The sequence below is a fragment of the Herpailurus yagouaroundi genome, unplaced genomic scaffold (genome assembly GCF_014898765.1).
Source record: "Herpailurus yagouaroundi ecotype Mexico unplaced genomic scaffold, PumYag 198, whole genome shotgun sequence".
NCBI lineage: Eukaryota > Metazoa > Chordata > Mammalia > Carnivora > Felidae > Herpailurus > Herpailurus yagouaroundi.
The window spans coordinates 19268644-19296371 of NW_024412429.1; positions in this window are offsets into that span (position 1 = coordinate 19268644).

Genomic DNA, 27728 nt, shown 5'->3' on the forward strand with positions numbered 1-27728 from the left:
TGGAAACCATCACGGACTCAATAAATATTTGCTAACTCAAAGTCTGAGCGTGAGTTCCTTTTCTTCCGACGTCATCGCTGCGAATCCTATGCAAGTTACTTAACTACACTGAACTCCAGTATCCTTTTAGTAAAACAGGGTACCAATACCTATCTCACAAGCTTGTGCCGAAGGTTAAAAAGCTCACATACACAGAACACTTGGCACAGGGCTTGCCATTGATAATGATCCTATTGTGCTGCAACCTGATGACCCAAGGGTCAGTTCTGGCCTGTTCACGTATTTTATTAAGCTCAGACTGCTACTTAAGTTTTAATGGTTTCATATAAAGATTTAGTTTTAGTTTATTATGAGACAAGTCTTAAGAGCTGACAGCCCTGGATCTGTATTTCTCACGCAACATTCAGCCAGAGCCCATCACCCTTTCCCGAATAAAACACAAAGTTCAGTGTGCCACAGGCCGCACTAATCCTTATGCCCTTATCCCTGGCCTGCTTCTCCGCTTAAGCCCATCTGTGCCTAAGGCCTTTGCTGTGCAAAACTATGGAAAGCCCTTTGAGATGAAACACCGGCACACGGGAACAAGATGACACCTACTACACTGGAGTTCACTGTCACCGGCTCTCTTTCTCCAGACGGTCTGCACGTTTAAGCTGCAGTAAATTTATAAATATATTCAGCTATAGGAAAATTCTAGGATTCTGACCTGGGGGGTCAGCGTCATCACCTCAAGCAGAAGAAGGGACAATATTCCTTTTGTTTTAGAAGCAGACTGGATGAACTTAGAGAAAGGAACCTGGAGAGCGCTTCTTTGCAAACAATTTCTGAACCAGCTTCCACAGGTGGTGCTGACTGAAATGCTGACCTTGTAGAGCCCAGGGGAGCTGGCCTTTGCTCAATTTCTTAAAAGACAGAGGTCAGGCCCTGTGAGTCCCAAGGGGGAGATCAGCGCTTCTCCTCGCACTCGCCATCAGCCGCCGGTGGCATTTCTTCAAATCATCCAGGCATCCTGTGGGGCAGGGTGGCGGGGAGGGGTGGCCCACAGAGCCTCTGACTGTGGCATCGCCTTCTTAAAGTCCCGGGACACTGGTGTTCCATGCCCGATGAAGGGGGCTTCCCATGTGGTCTCTGATGTTCGGTTTTGTTGTCTCTCTTCACAGAGTACAGAAACCCGTGTGAGCAGCCTGATCTCCGTTTCTCTACAGATCAAACTACACCCAGCATGCTTCAGTAACAAGCTCAAACTTCAGGGCTGCTGGTCGATGCTAATTCTGACTCTGATCCTAATTTATGATTTGACCAAGGGCAAATCAAGGGCCTTCTATGAATCCCATTTCTCTTTGGTGATTGGGAGAATTCCTGAGTTCAGATAGATGGTCCACGTACAAATACGTGCACATCCGAGGGTTTATAATCACACCATAAAACCATGCTTTAACTATGATCTAGTTGAATGAAAGGATTAGGAAGCATACCGGTTTTGAAAAAAAAAAAATCGATGGATGTATTTGATAACGTTTCTACAAAAAAAAAATGAAGAAACATATTTATCGTTCTGACCAAGTTCTAAGACTCTCTAAGTCTTGACGAGATACTGACACTGTCTAGAAAAAAATTGCTCCTTCAGTCTCATAGTTGAGGTTGTGTTTATTTCCACGAAAGCATTAAGTTTATAAATAAAAAAGTGTCTTAGATCAATAAACACTAGTAACACAATAAGAATAAATCTAATTTATTCTGAAGACTTCAAAAATATTTTCTAAGGAATGCTAGTAAAGTGTCTCTGTCCACTCATCTCTAATGCTTCCTGGAATATAGTACCCTATTCCTCCCTCGTCCCTCCCAAATAAAGACACATTAAGGGAAGTCCTAATTTCAAAAGGGCAGAATTCTAAGTCTCCTTGTCTCCTCAGTTTTCTAATAGGAGTAGCATTTCAGGAGCAAGGGCTTCTGGGCTTGGTGTCTACATTTTACAGTCAATAAGAAATACTGTTTATAATTTCACGGAAGGTAAAGCATTTCACCAAGGGCAAACATCCATCACGCAATGAATCAACATCCAGTCACCTTTATCCCCATTCACATGCAAATAACGTCCCAATTTTCCTACTTGTCATTATACGTGACATTTAAACTGAGCTACTTTGGACCTACAACACTGGTTAACCCCAGGCAAGTTAAGATCCCAAACAAACCCTTGCTAATATGTCAGGCACTCATAATAGTTTTTCTTTCTTTCTTTTTAGCAAAGCCTTCTGAAAAAGTACACCAAATCCTGTGTCACAAAATGCTTCGGAGTATACACTTTACCCAAGCAGAAAAACTCAACTTAAAATTGCTTCTCCTTCGCAGAGAAGTGGTAAGTCTAAGCAATTTGGGATGATTTTCCAGTTGGAGATTTTATTCTCTTCCCTCTAAATGTTTCCCCAGGATAAAAGGAGTAAAATTCAAATCAGACAAGTGGTCTTTTTTAAACTATATCAAAGTGAAATGAAGGATTGGAAAACTACTACACGCTTGGATAAAATCAGCTTCTTTACTGTGCTTTTTAGTTGATCTTGTCCCCCTTACCTTAGATAATTAAGAAAAAAAGCTATCTACAAAATTAAAAGGACTGTAAAAGACTCATCTAATTACTAAGCAAATATTTAAATTCCTCTTAAAAAAACTGATGGAATGCTGAAGCCCATAAAAATATATCTGGAAAATATATCTAATATAGAGGAAAAATACAGTATACAGGGAGAGTATAGAACATAAATTATCAAATATATTTAACTATATTTAACTATGTACTTTAACTATAAATATATGTTTAACTATATAAACAAAAATACATTCTTAATTTTTAAAAGAAGCATTAACAAATAGAATGAAATAGTCTTTTTGACTTAATTTTCAGGAGGTCTCAGTGTAATACAATTGAAACTATTACTCAAGCTTCATGGTTTATACTCAAGTACTCAAGTATAATTATATCATAGGATTCAGTCATTTTGCAGACTACCTTTCACATAAAGGTACTCTATTTCATACTTTTTTTTTTTTAATTTTTTTTTTCAACGTTTATTTATTTTTGGGACAGAGAGAGACAGAGCATGAACGGGGGAGGGGCAGAGAGAGAGGGAGACACAGAATCGGAAACAGCCTCCAGGCTCTGAGCCATCAGCCCAGAGCCTGACGCGGGGCTCGAACTCACAGACCGCGAGATCGTGACCTGGCTGAAGTCGGACGCTCAACCGACTGCGCCACCCAGGCGCCCCTATTTCATACTTTTAATAAAGGTGTTTTCTGGAGAAGCTGGGTGGCTTAGTTGATTAAGCATCCAACTCTTGATTTTGGCTCAGGTCATGATCTCGTGGTTCATGGGCCCGAGCCCAGCATTGGGGTCTGTGTTGACAGCATAGAGCCTGCTTGGGATATATTTTCTTCATTTTCTTCCTTTCTTTTCTTTCTTTCCTTCCTTCTCTCTCTCTCTTTCTCTCTCTCTCTCCCCCTCCCCTGCCCATGCTCTCTCTCTCAAAATGAATAAACATTTTTTTTTTTTTTACAAAAGATGCTTTCTGATAATTTGATTATGCATCCTCCCTCCAGCCCCTGCTGTCCAATTTAAATCATGTGGGATTATCTTCTCATGCGCTGCTCCGTCAAAACAGAAACTGTGATGTTCTGCTACAGAAGCATACGGATATTTTTATTGCATGCATACAATTTACTCAAGAACATTGCATGAGTCATTACGTTCTTCTCTTTCCCCATTCTTAGGCTTTAGCTCACGGGTAGACTTCTCCATTGGTCCTGCGTCTGTATGAGAAACCACACACGTTGCTTGTGGCTCACGCAGCACCAGCGGTGGCAAAGTTTGTGGTCCCACACCCTCAGGCTCCTGGCCCGTTGACCACCCATCTGGTAGAACTAATTCTGTGACGGCAACAACATACTTTCATTTGTCCCCTCGTGAAACCTGAGGTCTTTTCTTTAGTCCAGCTACTCTGTGTTTCCCTTCTAACAGCTCTCAAAAAAACAGCAGATACTTGAGAATCTATGAAAACCCTTTGCTCAAGAGGAGGAGTCTGAGCAGACCTCTCTCCCTTGGACACACAACAAAATGTAGCGTTCCATTTGGGGCAAGCCTTGTTATCACAGGCGTTGTGCTGTCCGAGGTCATCCTGAAATCCCACACAGATCCCATCGCGAAAGACCATGTAAGCAACTTCAGGTTGCTGCTTGTTTAGCAGCAATGTTGCACTTTGGCCACAAAGGCTCTGGGTGAGCCCCATCAAATAAAATGGAAGGATATATAGGACACTGGAGAACAATGGAATGTGAGGATGGTGGGAAGATTTTACGATTTTTTTTCCCCATCCCAGCTGGAGGGATCTAGGAGACAGGGAACATCCCTGGAATCTGAGTAAAACTTCTGTCAGGATGGAGTTCTGGGTTTAGGAGGAAAGGTCTGCCACTTGCTCAACCCACTTCCTGGTCCTCCCTGCTGATCTAGGTCCTAAAAGTCCACTCCACAGGCAAAAATAGTGCTAACGATTAAAAAAGAAAACATGCTTCCACAATCAGTTTCATGAGCTGGCAGTTACACCCCCTGGTGTAAAAGCAAAGGTCTCGGAAAGTAAGATGAGTGACAGAGATCGGACCCCTCACCTGCGCTCCGATCTCTGGCCAGACCTCTCCCCGCTCACCACTTTATTTCTCTACACCAAGCAATTCTTTCCTTCCGGTGTATTCGTGAGCTTCTCCCAGGACAAGCACAGAGCACGTGCAAAAGGTCAGCTCAAAATATAAATCTCTTGCATGTGCAAAATGTCAGCCCTAAAACAGCTCCATCTCTTAAAAAAGGTGAATAAGTAATTATTCACGTGTCCATTGACACAAGGATCTGCAAAATCAAATAGAATGTCAACGCAGAGAGCATTATATAGATAGGCAACAGCTAAGCGTTCCTCACAGAATAATGAATAGATTGGTTATTACGTCGTGATGAGTTCATGTGCTAAATTTCTTGTATGTGGGGAAGTAATACTTATCCTCACAGAGTTAGGCACACCTAAGTGGCACGGGCTTTCTGTTCCTTTTCTGGGACTTCATTCTGGGGTGACAAAGGTGTAGATGGCGACCAGCTACCCCCTGCCCCCCGGGATGCCGTTCGCATTGGCACGGAGTTCCCACACACCCAACGTGGGAGAGGGGTGGCCTTGGAGGAAGCAGGCAGGTTTTGACCTTCCATAGGCATGTTTTATGGAATTAGTTTTGAGATTTTGCAGCCTCGGTTTGGAATTATTTATAGTAAGACCGGGGTTGCATAGCTATTAGAAACAAAACAAGAAGTCAGTTTATTTGCTCTCACATTGATGTTTCACTAAAACACAGCTTTGCTTTCCTTATCTGTACAATGAAAGGGTTGGGCTACATGACCGTGGCACTAAATGCCGGTAGGAGCCTCTCAGAAAGAACGTCTTTCAGGGAACATGCAAAACGGGACGTTGCAGCTCAAATGGAAAGGTCACATGTTAAAAATGCGTTACATGAGTAGGGTAATTTGGCCACTGAAATAAAGGACTTTTTAACCTTGAACATTGCCATGATCACTGGGTCTTCCAAATTGGACTTGAAAAGCCTTTTGGAATCCTGCAGGGTAAGTCTCCCATTTTACAGCTGAGGAGTCTGAGGCCCAGAGAGATGACATTTCTACCCAAGGGACCTTTACTCAGGGCCTTTTTCACAGCTCATATATAGAATTAAATGCACTGACCATGACAATGAGAGGCAATGGAAAAGCTGGAAACTAAACACTTTTATCAGCCCTTTCAAGTGGGAAGGTTTAAAAACAAATGGATTTTCTTTTTAACTAAGAAACAATTACGAATGTCACAAACAGTGGGCCGCAATCTAGCTCATTATTTTCCCCACACAGAAAGAGGGAAAAAACATCGTGCGATGTGTGTACAATAACCCCATTGTTCACTTTACAGAAAACAAAAAGGAAAGTTTGAACAAAAGGGATAATTCATTATTTCCGGATCTGTACGAATTAAAACAGAACAATAAAATAGGAAAATAAACCAAACGTCTTCATGGCAGTCTGTCATTATTGCAACAAAAAAGCAAGTATCCTAAGAATGTGATTTCCTTTGAGGCGTTTTATAATTAAGTGAAAAATAGCTTTAGTAAACACATCACGAATTCAAATTCCAGCGAAACAAACAAGGATTTTACCGCCAAACTCTAAAACTTACTCAAAGTTAATAGGTAAGATGAAGAGATTCTGTGTTGCATGCTTTTGATCAAATACCACACATGTAACCACAGAAGTCTCTCAAAGGCATGCGGGGCCGAATACCAAAGAAAGCTCCCAGCAGGGCTTTGAGACAGCTGGATGTTAATCATGTACAAAACTCTTAAAAATTTAGGATCTGAATCATCATTTTAAAACACACACACACTCTTTATAGACATTTTGAAATTTTATGATGAGAGTCTAATCATCTACCCATTAGATTTTTTGAGCAAAAGAAATTTTTTTTTCAAGGCCGGGAGAGGGAGAGTGTCGGAGAGCTTGCAGAAGGCGATAACCAAGTTGGGGGCAGCCTGACACGCAGCAGTCCTAAAATACGCTCTGACTGGTGCCTCTCTCCTGAACACTGCACTTCACCACATCCGGAAGGTCCACCTTCCAAATGGGTGTGACTGTCTTGATCGCACCCACTGATCACGTCCATGGCGGCCAATGAGTCCAGCAGCTCCTACACAGAACTTGCCAGCAACTGGGCAGGAGATGGCATTGTGTGCTACCGATGCCCGTTTCAATGGACAAAGGTGGGAAGGGAAATTCTTGGGGGAAATCTCCCAATGTTGGACTTCCAACTTCGAACCCAGTATCTTAGCTGAAAGAGCTGAGCATTGAGCTAGGCTGTTCCAGGCAGAAAACTCCAGGGTTCCGGTGAAAAGTCCAGACTTCTCGGATCCCGTGTCCAGCCATGCCCATCTATCAGAGTGCGGCTATTATTAATGTCTACTGGATGTTAAAGGAGATTTACAGAGGATTAAGGAACCCAAACTTACTATTATGCAATCTTTAAGTTTCTACAAGAGTTCAATGAATCTTCAAAGGGATATTTGAGGAGTTGAGGAGGTAGAACAAGGGAAGCTAACACTAAATTAAAAAATACTTAACTGCTAGGCAACAAGACAAGCATCTGAGTGATCTTCTTAAAGACAAAGTCCCCAGGTCTAACTTTACAGGTCATGGCATGGACACAAAATCTTGCAAAGCCGGTGGCCATTTGGGTTGGCAACTTTTCTAGGTGTTCTTCCATTTTGGTATCAAGGAAATAGCATCCCTAAAAGTTTATTTCTGTTAATAAGGATACTTCCCATTGGACCCGTTTTTAATGGGAAGAACACAATAATACTGGTTTATTTGGGTAAATGTTTAGGTTAAAATATGTTTTCCTTTAATTTGTGAGACATGTTTTAGCGTTTTGAACATACTTTAGGGTTCCTCTCCTTGAAACGTGGTTAGATCTTGCAGAGCTCTGTTTCTTTTGTTTATCATCTCTTACCACCCGTAAGCCTTTTTAGCTGTAACCCGTGTGGTCTCCACTGAACAACTCAGCTTTCATGCTCTTTTCCGCATCTCTACCCTTACAAGAGAACCCGCAATATTCTTGCCCTTTACCACCAGCAGCAACCTTTCCTAATTAAAGTAAATCAATAAATAACGGTCTCAATTAGAAGTTGTTCATGTTTCTAAGTGGCTATTAAAGATTACCTGTCATCATAATAAAACAGAAAAAAAAGCAACGAATGAAACAATGAGAGTGCGTCAAGAAGCAACCCCGGGCACCCGAGATTGGAAAATAAATGTATAAATAAATAAGTGCCTTCAGTTCTGGAGATGTAAAATACATGGAAGGAGAGAGAGGAGGCTGAGATTTAAGTCTGGTCCTACCACTTTCCAGCTTTATGACTGTGGGCCAGTCATTTCACTTTCTTCCATTTATAAAAAGGGAATGAGGATATACTCATTTGCCTTTTTAAGCATTTCTTATTATGAAATATTCATATATACACAAAAGAGAATAGGATAATGAACACTATATACTTATCATCCAGAATCAAAAACTTTCTAGATTTTAATATACATGCTTCAACCTTTTTTTCCCCCCCTTCTTTTAGAGCATAAGCGGGGGAAGGGCAGAGAGAGACAGGGACAGGGGATCCCAAGCGAGCTCTGTGCTGACAGGCTGACAGCAGTGGGGCTGGAACCCACGAACCGTGAGATCATGACCTCAGCCCAAGTCAGACGCTCCACCGACTGAGCCACCCAGGTGCCCCGCTTCACCTATTTCTTCTCTAAGTATCTTTTTTTTTTTTCCTTCCAAGATTTTATTTAAACTCACGTTAGTTAACATACAGCATAGAGTGTAGAATCGGTTTCAGGTATAGATTTAGTGACTCATCACTTACATAGGACCCCCAGTGCTCATCCCAAATGCCCTCCTTAATGCCCATCACCCATCTAGCCCCGCCCCTCCCCATCACCTCCCCTCCAGCAACCCTCAGTTTGTTCTCTATCGTTCAGAGTTGCTTATGGTTTGTTCCCCGTGAAGTATCTTAAAGCAAACTCCTGACATTGTTATGTTTTTTAGCCCTATATACTTTGAGCATGCCTTGATTAGAAATATGGACATTCTCTTACAGACTCACATAACATTTTATTCGATAAAATTTTTATCACAAGAATTTTTATGATGATGTTTACGTGATAATAATTCCTTCGCAATTATGTAAAAACGGGTCGTTCAAATTTCTTTGCCGCAAAATCTGCTTTTTATAGTTTGAAAAAAAAAAGATTACCTCTCCTTAAGTTTTTTAGGGTACTGGCTGCCATGCAAAATAGAATGGAGGTTCAAATTGGTAAATCTGAATAACTGTCACCTTGTGATATTCCAAGAGTGAACACGTAAAAATCCTTCCAAAGAAAGATGCAAAGAAAACATCCGCAAGCACATTTTTCAACCCTTTTTAGTGGGAAAGGAGGCAGCTGTGAGGGAGCGTAAGCCTTACGCTGTCCCCTCCCCTGCTATCCCTGCAGGCCTCTGGCTGCCGGAACTTTGGAAGAGGATGGAGCACCCCCACTTTGCTCAAGGAGCCCACTAAGATGAAAAGGGATCATGAATAACTCCTCCGGGGTCTCCGGAACAGAAGCTCCATTCTTCCTGACCAGTGTGGACACAGCTTTAAGGTCTGCAGGAAGCTTAGGGAGAAACAGGTCTTACTGGAGACACCATTCACACTCCTAAAGATATACATTGGCCGGGCCGTATAAAATTTAATAATCCTTATCTCGAAAATGCGTATATAGTCACAGGCCAAGTTCTCAATACTGCTCAGCACTTTTTAAATTAGAAACTTCATTAATTGTGCTTTTGTATTCCGTGAATAATTCCTATAACTACAGCATGATGCTTAGAATTGTAACTACCTCCTAGTTAGAAATTCTGGCTTCCTGGCATGAATTCCGAGACTACAAAAATGCAAAAAAGGTTTGACGCTGAATAACTCTCATTTGCCAAGTACTTGCCATTTACAGCTTAAGTAATTAACTTGGTCTCGTCTATCTTTAGAACCAGCATACAGAGCACCCTGCCTGTACAGAACTTGTCCAGGTCAACGGATGTTTACATATTTGCACGAACTACTCTACCCTACTGGGAAATACCAACCAGCCTTTGCTCTGACACAAACAAATTAATAAACACATTTCAAAACATTAGCCTAGCGAATCATCGGATAAAAACTCACTCATATATTTGTCTCCCATCAAGATGCATATACAAGTAACACAAAATAAATTTAACAGCACGATCCCTGAATTCCAGAAGGTCACCATCTAACACAGAACAGACTGAAGCCGACAGACTCATGAAGAATAAACGAACGTGCACATAATTTATTCCATAATAGGCTATAAAAGCGTCTCACATCAAGGACTGAGACACCCCATATTTATTAGCCCAAACGTGATTTGGCCAACCTGCTGGTCGCAGCACACATAGTCACTTGGGCCCGCGGTCACAAAATAATGCCACACAGCTCAAGGTAAGCCCCGCTGGGCAGAGCTGAATTTTAAACCAAGCTTGGGAGGCAGGTGGACATCAACACCATCATGTACCAGATACTCATGTCTCACGTTCCTAATCAAGTTTTCAAAGGAATTCCCTTTGGCTGTGATTCATAGAGTGGAGGAAGAAAATGCAATCATGCTACTTTAAAACAAAATCAAATTGCCAAAGTATGTATCTAGGCAGAAAAATATCTTTATGTAATTCCTTTGAAGCCTTTGGTGAACAAATGGAGAAATTTCAGGAGTGGAGATAAATGGACTAATGTTCCTAACTGACACAAAAAAGGAAGCTACATGTGCCATAACCATCCTATTTCTTATCAAGAAGCAAAGCATTTTCAGAAAGTCATTTTTTAAAGTAGCATCAAAAGTGATTTTTCCTTTGCTTTACACTACATATATATATTTTTTGAATATTCGGTGCAGAGAGAGACAGAGACAGCACATGAGCAAGCAGGTATAAATGGTAATGCTTTTCTCTATAGTCCCCATTACCATTACTAAATGTAATTGAATGTATTAGCAGGTCTCTGTAGGAATGCGATATGCTAACACACTCTAATTTTCATTAGTTTCTCAAAACTGTCATGTGAGGAATTTAAAATATGTGCTTGAGAGAAATTAATAATGGCTGGTACTGAACAAAAATATTAAACTGGCTTAAAATTAAAAAAAAAAAGAAAAAGAAAAAAGAAAAAGAACCTGCCTATGAAAAGGAAGACACTTCAATCATCCACAGGAAAGGCTTCTGATGACTGGCCACTCTTCATTTTCCTGAAACAGCTGCTTTGCCAAGAGCAATAACAAACCAAAAAAGTCCTCATGTCCCCATCATGGTAAACATCTTTTTTTTTTTTTTTTTTTTTTCTGCCCAGGGTAGAGTTAGGGGAGCTAAAAATGTTGCCGAGATTAAGGGCTTCTCTTTGTTTTTACAAAATGAGAGGTATACACATCTCACAGTCTTCAGTTAGACTGCATTTCTGTTTGAGAAGACAGTCAATGAAGAAACCAGTTCTGCTAAGTCGTTAATACCTGGGCCGTTTGGGGAGTTTCAAGATGGCGGCCACTTTCTAGTCCTTCATCCCTTGCATCTAACAAGCTGGATTGAAGAACGCTTGCAGGCAGTGTTTTCATTCTACCCCTGAAATGACCCCCAGGACAACAGGTGGGTGTTAACCCTTCCACCGTACAGATAGGAAAGCTGTGGTTCTGAGACATAAAGTGTACCTGCCTGTAATGACACAGGTTCACCAGAGATCTGGAGCTGAAATGAGTTTACTCCGTGCCATGTAAAGTTTATGGAGAGCCTTGGATGTCCCAGACTCTTTGGTGCTGACCTGAATATATGGGGGCACTCCTCACCCTACCTGGACTCCCCCTGTTGTGGCTGTGGGATTTCCCCTCTGTAGAATGAGAAGGGCTCGGCAGATAGAGCCCTGTTTCCTGGAGCGTCTTGGCTGGCCCCAGAAAATGGTGGCTGTGTGGTGCTTGGGCAGCTCTGTGCCAGGCGAACAGTTTTCCATGGGCTTCCAGCACCCAGATTTCAACCCACTACTCAACCACTTCTCTGTTCAGTGTCTTCACAGGGCTGGAGCATTACTGCCTGGAATGAGTAATTCTAAGATATATTCCTCTATTTACCCAAGACATTGCTGTCGTTGTTTTCTTCACTAAGTCCACTGTTTAGTCTGAAGTAAAACTATATTTGAAATTAGGCTGCTGCCCTTGTTATCACATTCAGTTACAGAGGGGGACCATGGGTCCCAGGGCCTGCTCATCAAGAATGTAGATCATACTGTGAATACTATTTAACATTTGGTAGTGGCCTGCCACATGACAGACCATTTTATGAGGATTATTAGGTGGAGAAAAGTTAAATAACTTGAGAGGCTGGACCTTCACCCGGGTCTCTCTGACCCCAGAGCTCAAACACATAACTGGACAGCACTACTCTCAGCCATCATGCCAGGTCTTGGCCACAAAAATAAATAACATTGATTTTTAAAACAATGACAGATACAGAAATAAAATGACAAGTTACCTTATTTTTTATAATCCAGACCAACTGATATAAGAAGAAGATGAGGAGACTTTATAATTTCATTCCTATAGTTTCATGCAAGTATCTTGACCACATGCTCATAGCAATGAATTACTTGGAAGATATTCTAATTTCTCAATTTTTTTTAACGTTTATTTATTTTTGAGACAGAAAGAGCGCACGAGCAAGGGAGGGGCAGAGAGAGGGAGACACAGAATCTGAAATAGGCTCTAGGCTCTGAGCTGTCAACACAGAACCCGATGCGGGGTTCGAACACACGAACCGTGAGATCACAACCTGAGCCGAAGTTGGACGCTCAGCCAACTGAGCCACCCAGGCACCCCAAATTTCTCAAGTTTTTGATGATGGACGTCTAATGTCTCAACTCTTGATAAAGGTGTCATCTCTGAGTGCCTAAAACACGGTGGAAAACCTCACGAAAATGTACATTTCTTGGTGTCCAGAGCACTTAAGTCCTCCTATTACATACATTTCCTTGCATCGTCAGAGCTCCTCAGCCTTTTTAGGTCTCTCCAGTCATTCGTGCTATCATCTCCTCAGAACTCCCAGAGCACAGATACAGCCACCTGCTGGGCACCTTGCCAGATTTCATCTGCCTTCCAATAATGTATGGACACATCATTTCTCCTGCCTAAACGCCAAACGTAAGACAACAAAGACATTCCTCTGTGCATGTTTGTATGCCCAGCACCTACTACAGCGGCAGGTACGTGTTAGACGATCGAACTCATCTTGGTTGAACCAATTGCTAAACAAACAAAAGCACTCATGGATTCTATCGTAATAATATCACCAGATAGAAATCTGCATAACAAAGGACCCCGACTCAGTGGCTTGCAAGGTCAAAGATTTATTCTTGTGCGTAGATTTGCCTAGCCGAGCAGATCTGAGTGGGCTTCAGGTTGTAGGTCAGCTGGGCTTGGCCCCAGGCAGGTTGGCTCTGGTCTGCTCCATATGTATTCATTCTTGGGCCCAGACTGAAGGGGCGGTGGCTACGCGGGCATCCTCTTTTTGTGGTTAATCACTGGCGCATAAAAGGCAAGTCAAAGAACGTAAGCACGTTTAAGGCCTCTACTTAAGTTAGGTCTTTTAATATTCCACGGGCTAAAGCCAGTCACATAAGCCCAAACTAATGGAGTGGGAAGCACATGCCGCCCCCAAGGAGAGCAGCTGGGGTGGGGAGAGGGGAGTGGGTATATTTGCCAACCATCATCCAAATCACCACAACTATACCAATCAACTCAAAGTCAGAATGGACGGAAGCAGAATTGAGACTAAACGTTTGGGAGCCCCAATTAGAAATTACTTCAGAAGAATATAAGGACATCAGAGTAGGTCAATCCTAGTTCCAATTCCAACCTCACACCTCAGTTTTCTCACGGGTGAAACTGAGGATATGAGTCGATCCTACGTCATAAAATCGTTACGGAGACTAGTAAAATGTTTCAGCCTAGTGTCCTGAACACCAAGAAATGTCCATTTGGGGTACCTTTTAATATGCATTTGATAAATGTTCACATGATGACAGTGGTGGTGGTGACAACGGGGTTGATGAGAAGGTGGATGGTGACAAGTCACAACCAACTGCAGCTATTCATCAACGAACTCATTTTACGTTTAAAACTTCAACGATTTCAGGATTTCTACACAAACCAAACATAACTACATCCGTGGTTGTCAACGTAACGTGTGGCGAGTACGTAAAATTTCTGTCTTTGGTTGGCTACTCCTACTCTATCACCAAGCCGCCTTCTATCACCGAGCCGCCTTCTTTCTAAGGTCCTGGGTGTCCCACTGTGGGGTTTAGCGCCTCCTCTTTATTTTATCCTTTATTATTTCATACTCATTCAGTTTATTACACCAAACCCTTTCTCTCAGTCTCCCTTTCACACCTTCACTATGTAGATTGCACTCTGGCAAAGCTTGAAAGATGCCAAACTTCTTTTTCCTACATTTACTTCTATTTAGCGTCCATTCACTACTATCAAACTTGTATTATGTTGCAGAAGACAAGTCTAGTAAGGAAAGAAATCCATCTCCTCCAAATGCTTACAACCCAATGGGTGAGATAAAACTTCGATGTCTCCCTTCCCCACCCGCGCCCTCTCTCTCTCTCAAAAAAATAAACACGGAAAAAATTTACAAAGACTTCAGTGCCTCAAGAAAATGAAAGAAGGCAAATAGTCCACACAATGGAATATTATTCAGCTACAAAAAGGAGTGAAATACCGATTCCAGCTGCAACGCAGGTAGACCCTTGAAAACATTATGCCAAATGAAAGGCCATCATAAAAGACCATCTATTGATCTGAAAGACCATATCCAGGATTCCCTTTGTAGTAAATGTTCAAAGGAGGCAAATCTTATATCGAGAGAAATATTAGTAGTTGCTGAGCACTGGCAGGGATGGGAGTTGGGGATCGATGGGGGGGTGACTGCTAATGGATACAGGGTTTATTTATGAGGTGATAAAAATATGCTGAAAGTGATTGTGATGATGGTTACACAACTCTGAATATACTAAAAATTGCCGAGGTATATAGTTTAAATGTGCGAGTTGTATGGTATGGATTACAACTCAATAAAACTATTTTCCAAAAGGGGGAAGTAGACACAGTTTTTCATGCGTGCACACACACACACACACACACACACGAGAAAAAGCATGAAAGAAAGAAAAGGAGGAGGAATTAGAAGAAAAAGCAGATCTTGCTGAGATGCTATAAAAAAAAAAATCATTACCTGAAATGTTTAAATTATATATAAATTGCCAGATCACGTTCAGTGCTTTGCATAGAGGCGGTGTGCGTTAGCCTCCAGAGGAAAGGATTTCCACACCAATACCCATACTTTCCTTGGAAAAACAGCAGTTGTTAGCTTATGGGGGTATACGCTTCCTCCCTAAGGCTATCGTCACCAAATGCCAGATTGTACCGTGTTCCCAGTCACTCCCACTCCATTCAGCGATCCGCAAAGCTAATCATGTCGCTGGCTATTTTGCCCCTGCTGACGGGAATTAAGAAACTGTAGGCCTTGGGTCAGGAAACCTCGCAGAGAAGCGATAGCGGTAAGTGCCAGCTGGAATTTCTCCTCTTTTCAAACCAAGTAGCCTGTAACCCTGGTGAAAGTTTATCTCTAATAATTCCTACAGTTTTAAAGGGAGCAACAGGGTGATTTGGTATATTTGCTATATTTGGTATGTTTTGGAAGAAACTTCACAAAGCCTTAGGCATTGAAAAAGATGGCCTCTTTTGAAAGAGAACACGAATCCAGAAAAGCCTGTAGTCCTGTCATTTCATCCAACTTCCCTTTGCCTCCAAGGGGTACATCTGACACTTAACTGCATTTGATTCTTTCTGTCCCACCACACCTAAGGCATAGAAAGTGATTAATAGGTACTTGAAGAAGGGAGGAGGAGGAAGGTTAAGATGGTGGGGAAGAAAGAACATAGAAAGCAGGGAGGAAGGAAGAACTTGTATTGACTGTAAGACATTGCAGTTAGTATTCCACAGCCTGTTAAATTTTAACTCAGGAGGCACAAATACGGGAACTGATCTAATACCCGCCATAGCATCAATTTGGAAAGAATGTCATGTTGCGGTCTATTATTTTTAAAAGAACATTAGCCATTTGCTCATATGTTCGAATGTTAGCACTCGGGACTAGGTTGGAAATGAACAAATAGCCCAAGACAGTCTGTTGTCACAGGACACTTAGCAAGCCTGTAGTCTGAATCATCCCAACCCTTTATTCATCTTTTGTAACGAATGGGTGAAAAGCCAGGACGATTTTGTCTTCAGAAAATCCAAGGGTCATAACTCATTAAAAACTCTTCCATGGATGGGAGGGGGACTTAGGTATTTCAGAGCACATCACTGCCAATGGGTAAGTTGGAAGAGAAGTGGCAGAAAGAGATTCTTCATACACCCCAACGAGAAGAAACCATGTGGTCAGAAACCTAGAGATAACAGTCCATGTAAGGTTGAAGAAGAAAACACCACAACACAGAGCAAGAGCTTAACAACTGTTATTACTATAGTGAACACCATAGTTCACATGGCTCTGACCATCAAAAAATAGGAGATCATATGTTGCCGTCTCCTACATATCATCCTTTTACTGTCCTTGACTACTATTCACGTTCAGATCGACTGAAACCCTCAAACCTTTCTCACACTCACTGCTAAATTATATCCTCTGTCTTGTACATATCTGACTGGTTTTAATAACCTAAATGCAAGGCTTTTCATCTATTCCCACTGAATTTCATCCTATTGGAACGTCCTTATCATTCTAACCCTTTGAGGCCCAATTAGAGTCTGATTTTGCCTTCCATCACATTAATATTTTCCCTAGTTTCATATCCAGGATATGATCATCACCAATATCTTGCTCATTTTCTAAGTTTCTTGGGTGATGAGAAACAGAGGAGAAAGCTCTGTGACCTTCCACTGGAGAACGCACTCTAGAATGTCATCAATAGAATAATGAGCACTGTTGAGTAGGGTCATTCAATTAACGAACACAATCAAAGATGCTATCAAATTAGTGGGTAGTTTTCCTTCTATTCTCCAAAGAGAGTTATGAGTTCCACAGGCGGTTCCTTGCTTTCTTTTCTTTCCTTTTCTTTCATTCTTTCTGTTTTTCTGCATACTGCATTTTCTCATGATCTTCTGTTTGAGAACAATCCTGTATTCAAATGAATTATTGACAACCAGGGATTGAAACCAAATTTCTCTGTTTGCCTTGAGTACATCTGAGATCCTTTGACAAACGTCTTTTGAAATTCAGATAGATCGTACCGACCTTCCCTCACTAACACTCCTGTAATGCTACCATTAAAGCAGATAATCTTAGCAAATCTATGCTGACTCCTCATCATCCACGGTTTCTCCTTCCGTTTTTCTTAAGTCTCAAAGTACAGTTTAAGACACTTATACTGAGCTGGAATGAGCATCAAGTTTATTATTTTTGAAAATTAGGGACACATTTGCCAAATCATAGAATTGTAGAAATGATCATTTTCCCCCACAAATTCTTAGAGATGATCAGTAATGATCTATCAATAGGATTTCCAAGTTTGCTCTGTATGCCAGAGTGTAATTCATTCCTACCACGGGGTTAGAGTCCTTTAAAGGAGCCGAAAGCTCTCTTCTCAACTCCTATCTATTTGGGACCTCCTTCTCCCTCACCTCAAGCTTGTGAGCAGATTCAAGAAACCTCGGCAACATTCAGGAAACAACAAACAAATCTATCAGCAGTATCTACTGGTCCTCAATAATATTTTCTGGCACGAAGAACGATATGTTTTCACCGATGAGAAAATATTTTTTCTAGGCTTTCCATTCAGTATTCGGCAAGTATTTTGAACAAATCCTTGGCATTCAGATACGGTGGCCACTATGATTAACCCTTCCGCACTTATCAAAGATGGAGAACAATGACCTAGAGGCAGGGAAACATCTGGACAGAAAAGAAGTGAAACAGTCGAATATAAATAGCGTCTTTAAAACTCTAATAAAATTTCACTTTTGCCAATAGCTTGCTTTCATTTGAGCCAAATTTCATCTAGGTACAAGGCTGGCAATACTTTAGGCTGCCATCCAAACACAAAGAAATTGTCCTGCAGATTTACTAGATAGCACTGCAAAATCTAGACCAGGCATCATAAAGAACACAGGAAAAAGGAAGGATAATTATGTAAAGCCAACATTTGAATGCATTGTGTGTGGCTGGCAGCCTTCTCCTGACTCACATTAATATTCACATCGGGCAGTGTTTAATGATGACATTCAGAATGGGGATTTGGAGCAGGAAGAGGTATAGAGGCAATCAAAAAATAATTTATTGCAATAGAAATATTCCTCCTTTTGAAGCATCATTTTAAAAAGAGGCGCCTTTTTTCCCCCGTCCCTAATTTTGCTAAGTAGATTCTCTTCCCTGTCAAAACCCCAAGGATTCTTTACGAGCAATCTCAATTGGTACGATAAAAAATTCCCACATAAAACGTAGATTGCTCAGGTGACGTCCTACACCTTTCAGATCATCAAACTGGGTTAAACATAAGCAAGAGCCTTCCGTCGGTTGTGAGGTGCGTTCCTAAATATTGTTATCCCGTTTACCCGGGTAACTTTTGAAAGCGGAGAGAAAAAGGAATGCTGCTTCTGCTATCTTTTGTACTCCAAACCTGTCCAATGTTGATATTCAAATTAAAGTTGCATCCAGGGATGAGAAATCTTCAGGTTATTTCCAACACTGCATTTCAAGGTAAAGTCTCCTCTCCTGAGGTAGGTATTTCCTGCTAGTTCCAAGGCCACTGCCTTTGTATCATTATTAAAGGAACGGAGTTCCATATAGAACCCAAGATGCTTATTCCTTTATTAGAAACCCAGAAGAAGGACGAGGAAGATGAGCAGATTTACCACAAAACACAACAACAACGCACAGTTGTTAGTGCAAATTCTGCACACCAAACCCTCTGTTAAGTGCTTTACTATGCGTTACTCTTTGTTTTCCCCAAAGTACTTACCTCATAAGGTATTACTATTCCCATTCTAAAACTCCGGAAACTAAAAGGGCAATTTTCCAAGGTTATGTGGCTTATCTAAAATGCATAAAAGCAACACTAATTCCTAAAGCTAAATCTCTATCAGAGGAGGTAATAAGGAAGTGGGATAATTATGAATAAAAATACAGATCGGAAAACAACAAGTAACTCTAGGCTGACTAGAAAACATCTCCTCGAATAAAAACTGGAAGCAATTGAAATCTGCGAGGTTAGATGGCACCTCCATCGCTAGGAAGATATAACAAATGAAACAGCTACAGTGGCTTCAGGAAACATGAGTTTAATTTTCTTCAACACAGCAAAACCTCTTAAGGTAGATGGTTGCTGGAATTGGTTCAATCACGCTAAGGCCAGTGACACTGCAATCCTCTTGGTTATCTCCTCATGGCAACAAGAGAGCTGCCACAACTCCAGCCATCAGACCACACTCCAAGAAGTGAAACACGTGCTATCAAATGCATAGGTCAGAAAAGCAAAAGCTTTCCCCAAACAGCTACCTTTCGCCTCATCAGAAGACTTCCAGGCCTTGTAGGTCAGAACGAAGTCTCATGGCTACTTTTAACTGTAAAACAGTTAGGAGATACAAACAGGATTGTTGTGACTAGTTTAATCATTTGTGATCACCTGGCCGAGCACCCCCTGCCTGGAACTAAAGAGGAGTTCTGTGAGAAAGGCTGCGACTGGATTTGGGGTTACATTAGCTAGCCACCGTGCCTTAGGGATCTGCCACCTTTTTGAGTAAAGACCCAAATAGTAAACATTTCAGATTTTGAAGCCACATGTAATCTTTGCCACATGTTCATCTTTATTCTTTTTTTTTAACGACCCTTAAAAAATCCTTAAGTCCTGAGCTATCTAAGCATCAGCTGTGAGCAAGGCTGTGGTTTGTCAGAGGTTCGGGACAAGGCTCCAGATATGAAGGAATCTAATCGGCTAAGACCGCCTCTGAGCCTTAACATTTCCCTAGATCTATTCTTTGATTTTCTCAAAAGAATTAAGACTGGGAGCTAGGAAAACCAGATTCCTAGCCTAACAAATAAGTTGACAAATAAATGTGTGACTTAATAAGCAAGGCAAGTAGTTTCAGAACTCCCCGAATAAATTGAGCTCTTTCAGCCAGACTGGGTCCTGCAAAGCTGAGGCGAGATTTGATGGGCCACAAGCCCCTTCCAGCCCTAAGACTGAGTGATTTGAACATCAGGAAAGCATAAAAAAGGGAAACAATAGCATTTATCACAATGACTAAAAGCCCAAACGGTGGGAGCACCACATCCGTGTTAACCACAAAACCTTAGCGGATTGAGCCTATGGTCCCAAGAGACCCCGAGCCCTTGGAAGGCAAGGGATAGTCACCCACAGTCACGCGGCCCCTCCAGCCCCCACCTGAAATGCTCACCAATGGAACAACGGGTCTGGAAAGAAGTTACCCATTTCTCTTGGTCTTTGTACTTGACCTTCATTCTAACTGCTCTCCGACATCACTCCCTCCACTTCCCTGCAATGACTAGGTGCCCAGCCAGAGGAGAACTGCCCTAAATAGGCAGGTTTTAATTAAAAATAAATGAAGTAAACAATAAAAAAGGAAGTTCTTGAATTTTTTTTTCATTATCGACCCTTTTTCATTAACATAAAAATAATGTTTTTAATTACTTCACATCAAGCCAATCGGATGCTCCAGGAGGATGAGCCGTGGTTCCCGTGGCCCGTGTTCCTGGAGTATTTCCACTCGCCCTGGGGGGTGGGGAGGTGTGCATGGCCCAGCCAGGACCACTGCTTAGGCCTGCCGGCCAAGTTCCACTTTTTAGGTTCCTTATGAGCCTAGCTGGAAGGGATTCAGTGTTCTCCCTTTGATTTCAGAATTACAAAAATTTGGAATGTGAAACAAATGTACCCAGGAAATAAATACAATAAAAAAAGCAAATGTATGTGCCCTCGGTTAAATTTCTAACTGAAACATCTTAACTGGCATCTACCATTTGCCAATTCTTCATTTCTCTCATGTGTTCAATCTGACTTAAATTTAATGGCCCTTTGAGATCTGGAGTTTTCGGATACACTAGGCATAATGAGGTTAGAGTTACAGTGAGCAAAAGCTTATTTTTTTTCCCCCAACATCCTCTGTTTTCAGGAAGAGTTCTTGCAAGGAGCTGCGGAGATATATTATTTTCCTTAGTGCAAGTGTTCTAACAGGCAAATATACCATGGAAATGGCGAAGGTAACATCAGATTATTCCATCTCCCCTATTCCTTCCCATATATGCCACAGTGGGGGAGAAAGCGGAACACCTCTTATGACGCTAGTTTAACATTCGCTACAGTTTGGTAGCAGAGCAGATGTCCTCAAATACAGACGTACAATTTTTGTGTCAAAATCCTTTGGTATTAGAATGATTTCTAACACTGAAATAATTTGTCCTATGTGGCTAACGATTCGTTATTCCTACTGTGTGTGTGCGTGAGGAATCATTGGAGGAGAATAGCTACATAAGCATTAAGAGTAGTAAGTAGGTAGGCAAATTCTGGGGGGGTCTGTGCAGCTCACACAGGCCCCTCTTGATTGCCCCCCCACACCCCATACACGCACACACACACAGAGCGGTCATGCTTATAAACCATAAATCCAGGGCAGCTAATTAAACCAGGCTAGACCGTCCGCTGGAGAATATGAGATTGTGACCAAGCGACCGTATGCATTTCGGGTTGGTCTCCTGAACAAGGGCTGTTGTGGGGTCACCTTCCTGCTATGCGGACTATGAAGGGAACAAAGCCAGTTGGGCCACAGGGATGACAGACAGAAAACCATGCCTGGTGCCTTTGACAGTTCACCCTTCCTTACTTCTCAGATCTAAAATTTCACAGTCTTTCCCGGGGACTTCTTACCTCCAGCCTCTTTCTCCTTTTTAACCCAACAAGTACAGGTAGATACTCAAGAAGCCTCACTCGGATCGTACCACTCCGCATCACATAAGCCCTCACCGACCACCCAGACTCCAGAATACAATTCATGCTCCGCAGCCTGGCACACAAGACCCTCCGTGACATCTTTTCAGCCTTATTGTCCGCTGCTCCCTTCCACGCAAACACCCGCAAACACGCAAATGCACCCGGTTCCTTCTTCGATCCTTGTCTCCCCTCAAACTCCTCCTGACACACGCAACCCCAGCGTCCGAACCTAACCCGTTGGTGAGCGAGCGTACTCACGGTCTCTCCATCTGGACGCGCGTGGGGGCTGAGGCTGCTTTCCCAGCCCACGAGGTGAACCGAGCCGCTGGCGACCTCTGGCTGGCCACGTCCTCCGGCAGGCGGCTGAGGTCAGCGACACCCTACCCCCAGCACACCGGTAAGGGGGGGCCCGGCTTCTAGAACACAGCCTCCTTCACGGAACCCCTCTGGGTCCTTCCGGAAGGGCCGTAGGCCTCTTAGGGCATTTAGTACTTCTGCCTTGAAGCTCAATTCGTTAGGCCTGTGTCTCATTGCCCCCACACTGTGAATTCCTTGCCGGTAGAACTCCTGCCCAGGCTTTGCCCATAACCGGTGCGCCGTAAGTGCCGTGGTTTTCATTCCGAGAGCGGAAGGAAAGCAGGAAAGCGGTCCACTGCGGTGGCTCGGGTGTCCTAACAGCAGTAAGGCACAGAGAAGGGAAAGGGTAAGCGAACTAGGCAGGAGAGAGCTCCGCGTTGCTGACGTAGAGGGAGGAAGGAATGAGATTCGTGGGGCTGCACGGGAAAGAGGAAGAGCAGTGCACCTGCTCTTTCCAGTAAGGGTCATACGTGGCTCCGAGGATGAAACCAACATCCCACTGATTTTGATTAAATATGTTCTACTTCACACAGAATCTGTAACAACTCAGATGGTGATAATGTATCTTCACTAAACCATTAAGGGGCAGAGAACGCAGCTGAAGCTTCCCTCAGTCGACTGGGACTCCACCAGACCTGCTCTAATAGATCTCTCAGGCGCATCTGCAGGGGCTTGGAGACCCTGAAGGATCTGGGCGCTAGTCATTTAGGAGTACTCACCACTAGATGGCATGCACCTTTGTCCGGAAGCCTAGCCCCACGGTGGAAGGCCTCTCTAGACCACTGGCTAACAATGACTATGGCCCGAACACTCTTGGGACCACCTCGCAGGTTTCTCCTGACCGCTGGCCATGTTTCTCAAGAACTTCCGAAGGGGCAATTCCTCCCACACAGAAATCACAGCTAAGCAGAAACAGTACAAGCCTGCCCCCTCCAATTCATTTATTTGGAGGCAGAAAGCAAGGATCTCTTCTTGTACTAATTGGTGACTTTTGGAGCTTCAAGGAGCATCTTGACTTAACTGTTTGCTTAGGAGCAGCACATCCACCACGTATGCAGGTCAGGAAAGCTTCTCTCCAGATCCAGGTGTGTGCTTCTTTTCTGTCAGGATATCAGAACTAAATAACCCAATGCATGTCCCTTTTTAGCATGGCTGCTAGGAAATTCAGATGTAAACTTAGTGTTCACTTAAGTACTTCATTCCTTTCAAGTACATGGTGCTTTTTTGTTATTGTTTTCATTTTAGATTTCCTATTTCCTATTTCTTTTGAATAAGGATGGAGAGGGTGTCATTTATGAATGGTGTGGAGGCATCTCTCTCCTTTTACCGTTTTGTTTGTTTGTTTGCTAAGAGTTTCCACTTCCTAGGTAGAGACACATTCTCCTCAATAGATAAGGCAACTTAAAAACATTGGTGAACCATCGGAATGTACTAAAGGAACACCATACTATGAACAGATGAATCCCCTAAGTAGACATGTGTTGTTCAAATGACTTAAGTGAGAAACGCAATGCTCCTAAGAACCAGCTTGGATGGTTTCTTTCAATATCCTTTCTGGAGGTGCCTGGGTAGCTCAGTCGGTGAAGCATCCGACTCTTGGTTTCGGGTCAGGTCGTGATCTCAGTTTTATGAGTTCGAGCACTGAGTCGGGCTACGTGCTGCTGGTGGAGAGCCTGTTTGGGATTCTCTCTCTCTCCCTCTCCCGATCTCTTTCTCTCTCTCTGCCGCTCCCCAACTTGCTGCTGCCTCTGTCTCTCTCAAATAAAAAAAAAAAAAAAAAAACAAGACTTAAATAAATAAATATCCTTTCTGCACTCCTAACATGACCAGGTACTCTGAGGGGAGGCCTCCCACTGGCCAAGTGGGTAACTGGTTCCAGGATTCAGCAGAAACTAAAGCTTTCCAGGTTGACTAGATAGCCGGCTCCTACTAAGGACTGAGTATGAGCAGTGCCCTTTGTCTCCTCACACCTGGCTGATGGGGGTGGACCATCTCCCCGAGTCTCTGACCTCACCTTGCCTTGTGTGTTCAGTCCCTGATCGCTTGTTTTGCGTTGCTTCTGGTATCTTCACCACTGATGTCGAAACTCTCGTAGGTGCAGCTGGTTCCCAAACCGGCTGCCCAGTCTATGCCCCAGGCTCCATTTAGCCCCACCGCCCCGCCGATCCTCTTGGAATCTGCCCCACGTCCCACCGTTGAGCCTGAAGTGCTATCAGGTGTCCCTCCACGGGGCTCCCCCAGCACTCAGCCATTTCTCCATCTTTCGGCTTAAACAGAGGCCAGGTTTCTCTGTTCTCATTCTCCCTTCAGCTAGATGTTAGTGGCATCGCACTTCAGCTGGAACTTATCGATCTGTGTGCTCCTAACATCCAGCAGTGCCCAGCGTATTCAGAACGCTCCAACGTCCAGCACGTCACTTAACCTCTTTGCCTCTGTTATATCAGTTTCTTTAGCTACAAAACAGAGATTATAGGGCTATGGTGAGGATTAAATTGGTTAACACGTAAAAAGAGGGTTCTGGCCTATTCTAAGCATTCAATAAAATGTAGCCATTGTTCGGCACTCCATAAATGTTTGGTTGAATAAAAGACGAAATAAATATGGATGTAATGACAAAATCAATATTCAAAGTTGAACGGCTCGCTTGCCCAGTAAGTTTTGTCTTTTAAACACTCTCACATTGGATTTATGTCAATAAACCTGTGTGGTGGTTAAGGGGTAAAGGGATTGCTATTGCACAAGGCACGTATCTGTCCCAGACAGAACTGGAATGCCACCAGAAGTATGTACTGTATGGAAGGCAGTGGCCAAATTCCCTTCCTCCCAGCCCTGTGCTCTTTTTTTTAGACTCCAAGCCAGTGTGACAAGTTTAACATGTGACACAGTGGAGAAAGTGACCCCCACAAGCTAATGTAACCCAGCATTTGTTTCCGGCATCTGCGAGAGCAATTTCAATTAGCTTCCAGAATAGACACTGCCGTGTAGCTGATGCAGCAATTTCCATTTAAAGCAACTATGGAGCAATTTCATTTCATAAAGCCATCCCTGCAGCTCAGATTCGAGAGCGTGCCACATTTGCAAAGATGAAAATGGCATAATTACGCTCTGAGTTGAGTTTATAAGTCACAAACCAATTGCAAAGGCCAATGAAACAGAAAAGTTGCTTCTCCCGGGCATCTCTGCAGTTGTTTGGGGCCCAGTGGAATGGCAGCCATGGAGGAACACACAACCACCCCACGAGATCCTGCTTTTCCTGAAGCTCCTGAGTGGCTCTCACTTGCTCTTCGAGGCAGGCTATTAATTTTTCTTAATATCCCTTCAGGTTTCCAGAAGCCAGTGCAAGTCTCCCGTCCAGAGCATAGCATCTTTTTGTACCAGGTGTAAGATTCACCTAGAGAAAGACTATCCACAAACCTGTCCTGTAACAGATTCACAAGCAGAGAACCTCAACCAGGCAAATCCCAATAGTTCGAGTTCAGACAAGACACTTTTACCCCCTCGTTTCAACCTGCTCTGTCCAACTAGAATGCATTTGTTAACGCCAAGGACAAGGAGAATTGTCTGACCAACTATCACTCCCTCTCTCCTTACTTCTTGTGAAATGACCAGCTCGCAAGCGAACAGAACTATTAAAGGTGAGCGTGGCCACTGTTACAGCCTAAGGTAAGGATCGCAGTGACCACACAACCCCCAGGAAAGGAAGTAGGTGGGAAACATTTATTGAGCAACTATTATACGCCAGACCTTACGCTTTCCGCTTGAAATATCATTCACTCTTCACCAGGCTGCACCTCGAGGCAGATACAGGTAGTTAGGCTTTTACAGATGACGACACTGTGCCTAAGCAAGGTCAAGGCAAAGGCATGAGGTCACACAGCCTACCAGGTTGTGGACCCTAAATTTAACTCTGCCTGTGACCAACTTTCTGAACCCCCTGCAGCATTTTCTCTTAACAACGCAAGAGTCAAGATGACAGTCACGACCTCTGGTCCAGAAGAGTTACAGTAAAGAAACGGTTTACGTCTTTGGTATATTTCAAACTACACTTAACATGATTTACTTATTAAAATAATACTCATGCATACATTTTGGCTCACCAAAAAATATGAATCATTCCAGCCAATATGTTCACATCACTCAGTCAAGGAAGGTAAGTTTCTACTAACACACACTTTGTGCATATTTCAAGGAACTAAACATTTATTTTGCCAGTTTGGCATGCACAGCGGATTCTTCAGCTATTTCTGGAGGGCTCTTAGAAACAAGTTCGCAGTCGTGAATAAAATAGTGGGTACCTTCCCCCCCCTCAAATAAATAAAGTCTCAATTTTTCTTAATTTCCTTAATTTTTTATATAAATAAAAATCAATACTTTCTCCAAAGTCATAGAAAATAGATGCCAAAAAGGCACGAGACAAACATTACCTGTAATCTATTTTTAAGTTAATAAATATTTAAAGGTACACGTTTATTGAATCTCATCTTAAACTCAGACCTACCATGTATTCACGTGGCGAATAGAGCCTAATTTTACATTTCAACAAGCTTTTAAATAACAGTAATATAAATTGTAAAATCAGGGCCACGGTCTAATAAGCTTTGTTTGCCTGTATTGGTTATTTTTTTTAACGTTTATTTATTTTTGAGACAGAGAGAGACAGAGCCTGAACGGGGGGAGGGTCAGAGAGAGAGGGAGACACAGAATCCGAAACAGGCTCCAGGCTCTGAGCTGTCAGCATGGACGCGGGGCTCGAACTCACAGACTGAGAGATCGTGACCTGAGCCGAAGTCGGACGCTCAACCGACTGAGCCACCCAGGTGCCCCTCCTGTATTGGTATTTTAAATTTACTGTTCTACGTGGATACTTTCTGCTGCTTAGCTTTTTTTCTTTTTAATTGCAGTATATTTTTATATGGTAAAATACAAAAGTCACAAGCATGCACCTTGACAAGCGTTTACATACGTATACTCTCATTTACTCACTCTCCAAATTGGCACAGGACAAACTTACAACCTCCCAGAAAGTTCTCGTGTGCCCCTTCCCACACACTACTCCCCTGTAATCCCAGGCAATCACTTTCCAGCTTCGAAAACCACAGACACTTTTTGCCTGTTCATCTTCACAGAAACAGGGTCGCAAGCATGTCTCCTGCTTCTTGTGTCTGGCTTTTGTGGCTCAGTGTCACGTTCCTGAGATGCTTCCACGTTGTTGCCTCGGTTTATCAGCTCGTCACGTTGCAGGCCGTCTCCTCGGCCACAGAGGCCACCTATTTGCTTAACCCATCCTCCCATCTTGCTGAGCTCGGTCACTGCCATCTCCGCCATCACCCGTTTCTTGCTCCTCCCGGACGAAAGTAGCATCTCCTCTTCTGTTCGTGGCTTCTTTCCAACGTGTGTCACCCGGCTCCGTGTGCTGGGGTGCCCCCACTCCACCAAGCGATTGGCAGGAGAAGGAAAGGAGTCCAGATGAATAGTCACTTAGTGGATGAGTGTAAACAGCGGCAGCCACGGACGACCGATTGAGAAAAATGTCTCATTTGGCAACAACCTGTTCTCACGATGCTCCCACCCTCCTTCCTCTTCTGCCGCTTTGTCTTCTGCTGTCTCCACCCCCTTCCCCTCCTCCTGTACCTCTTCTTTCTTGCCTCTTCCTTTAA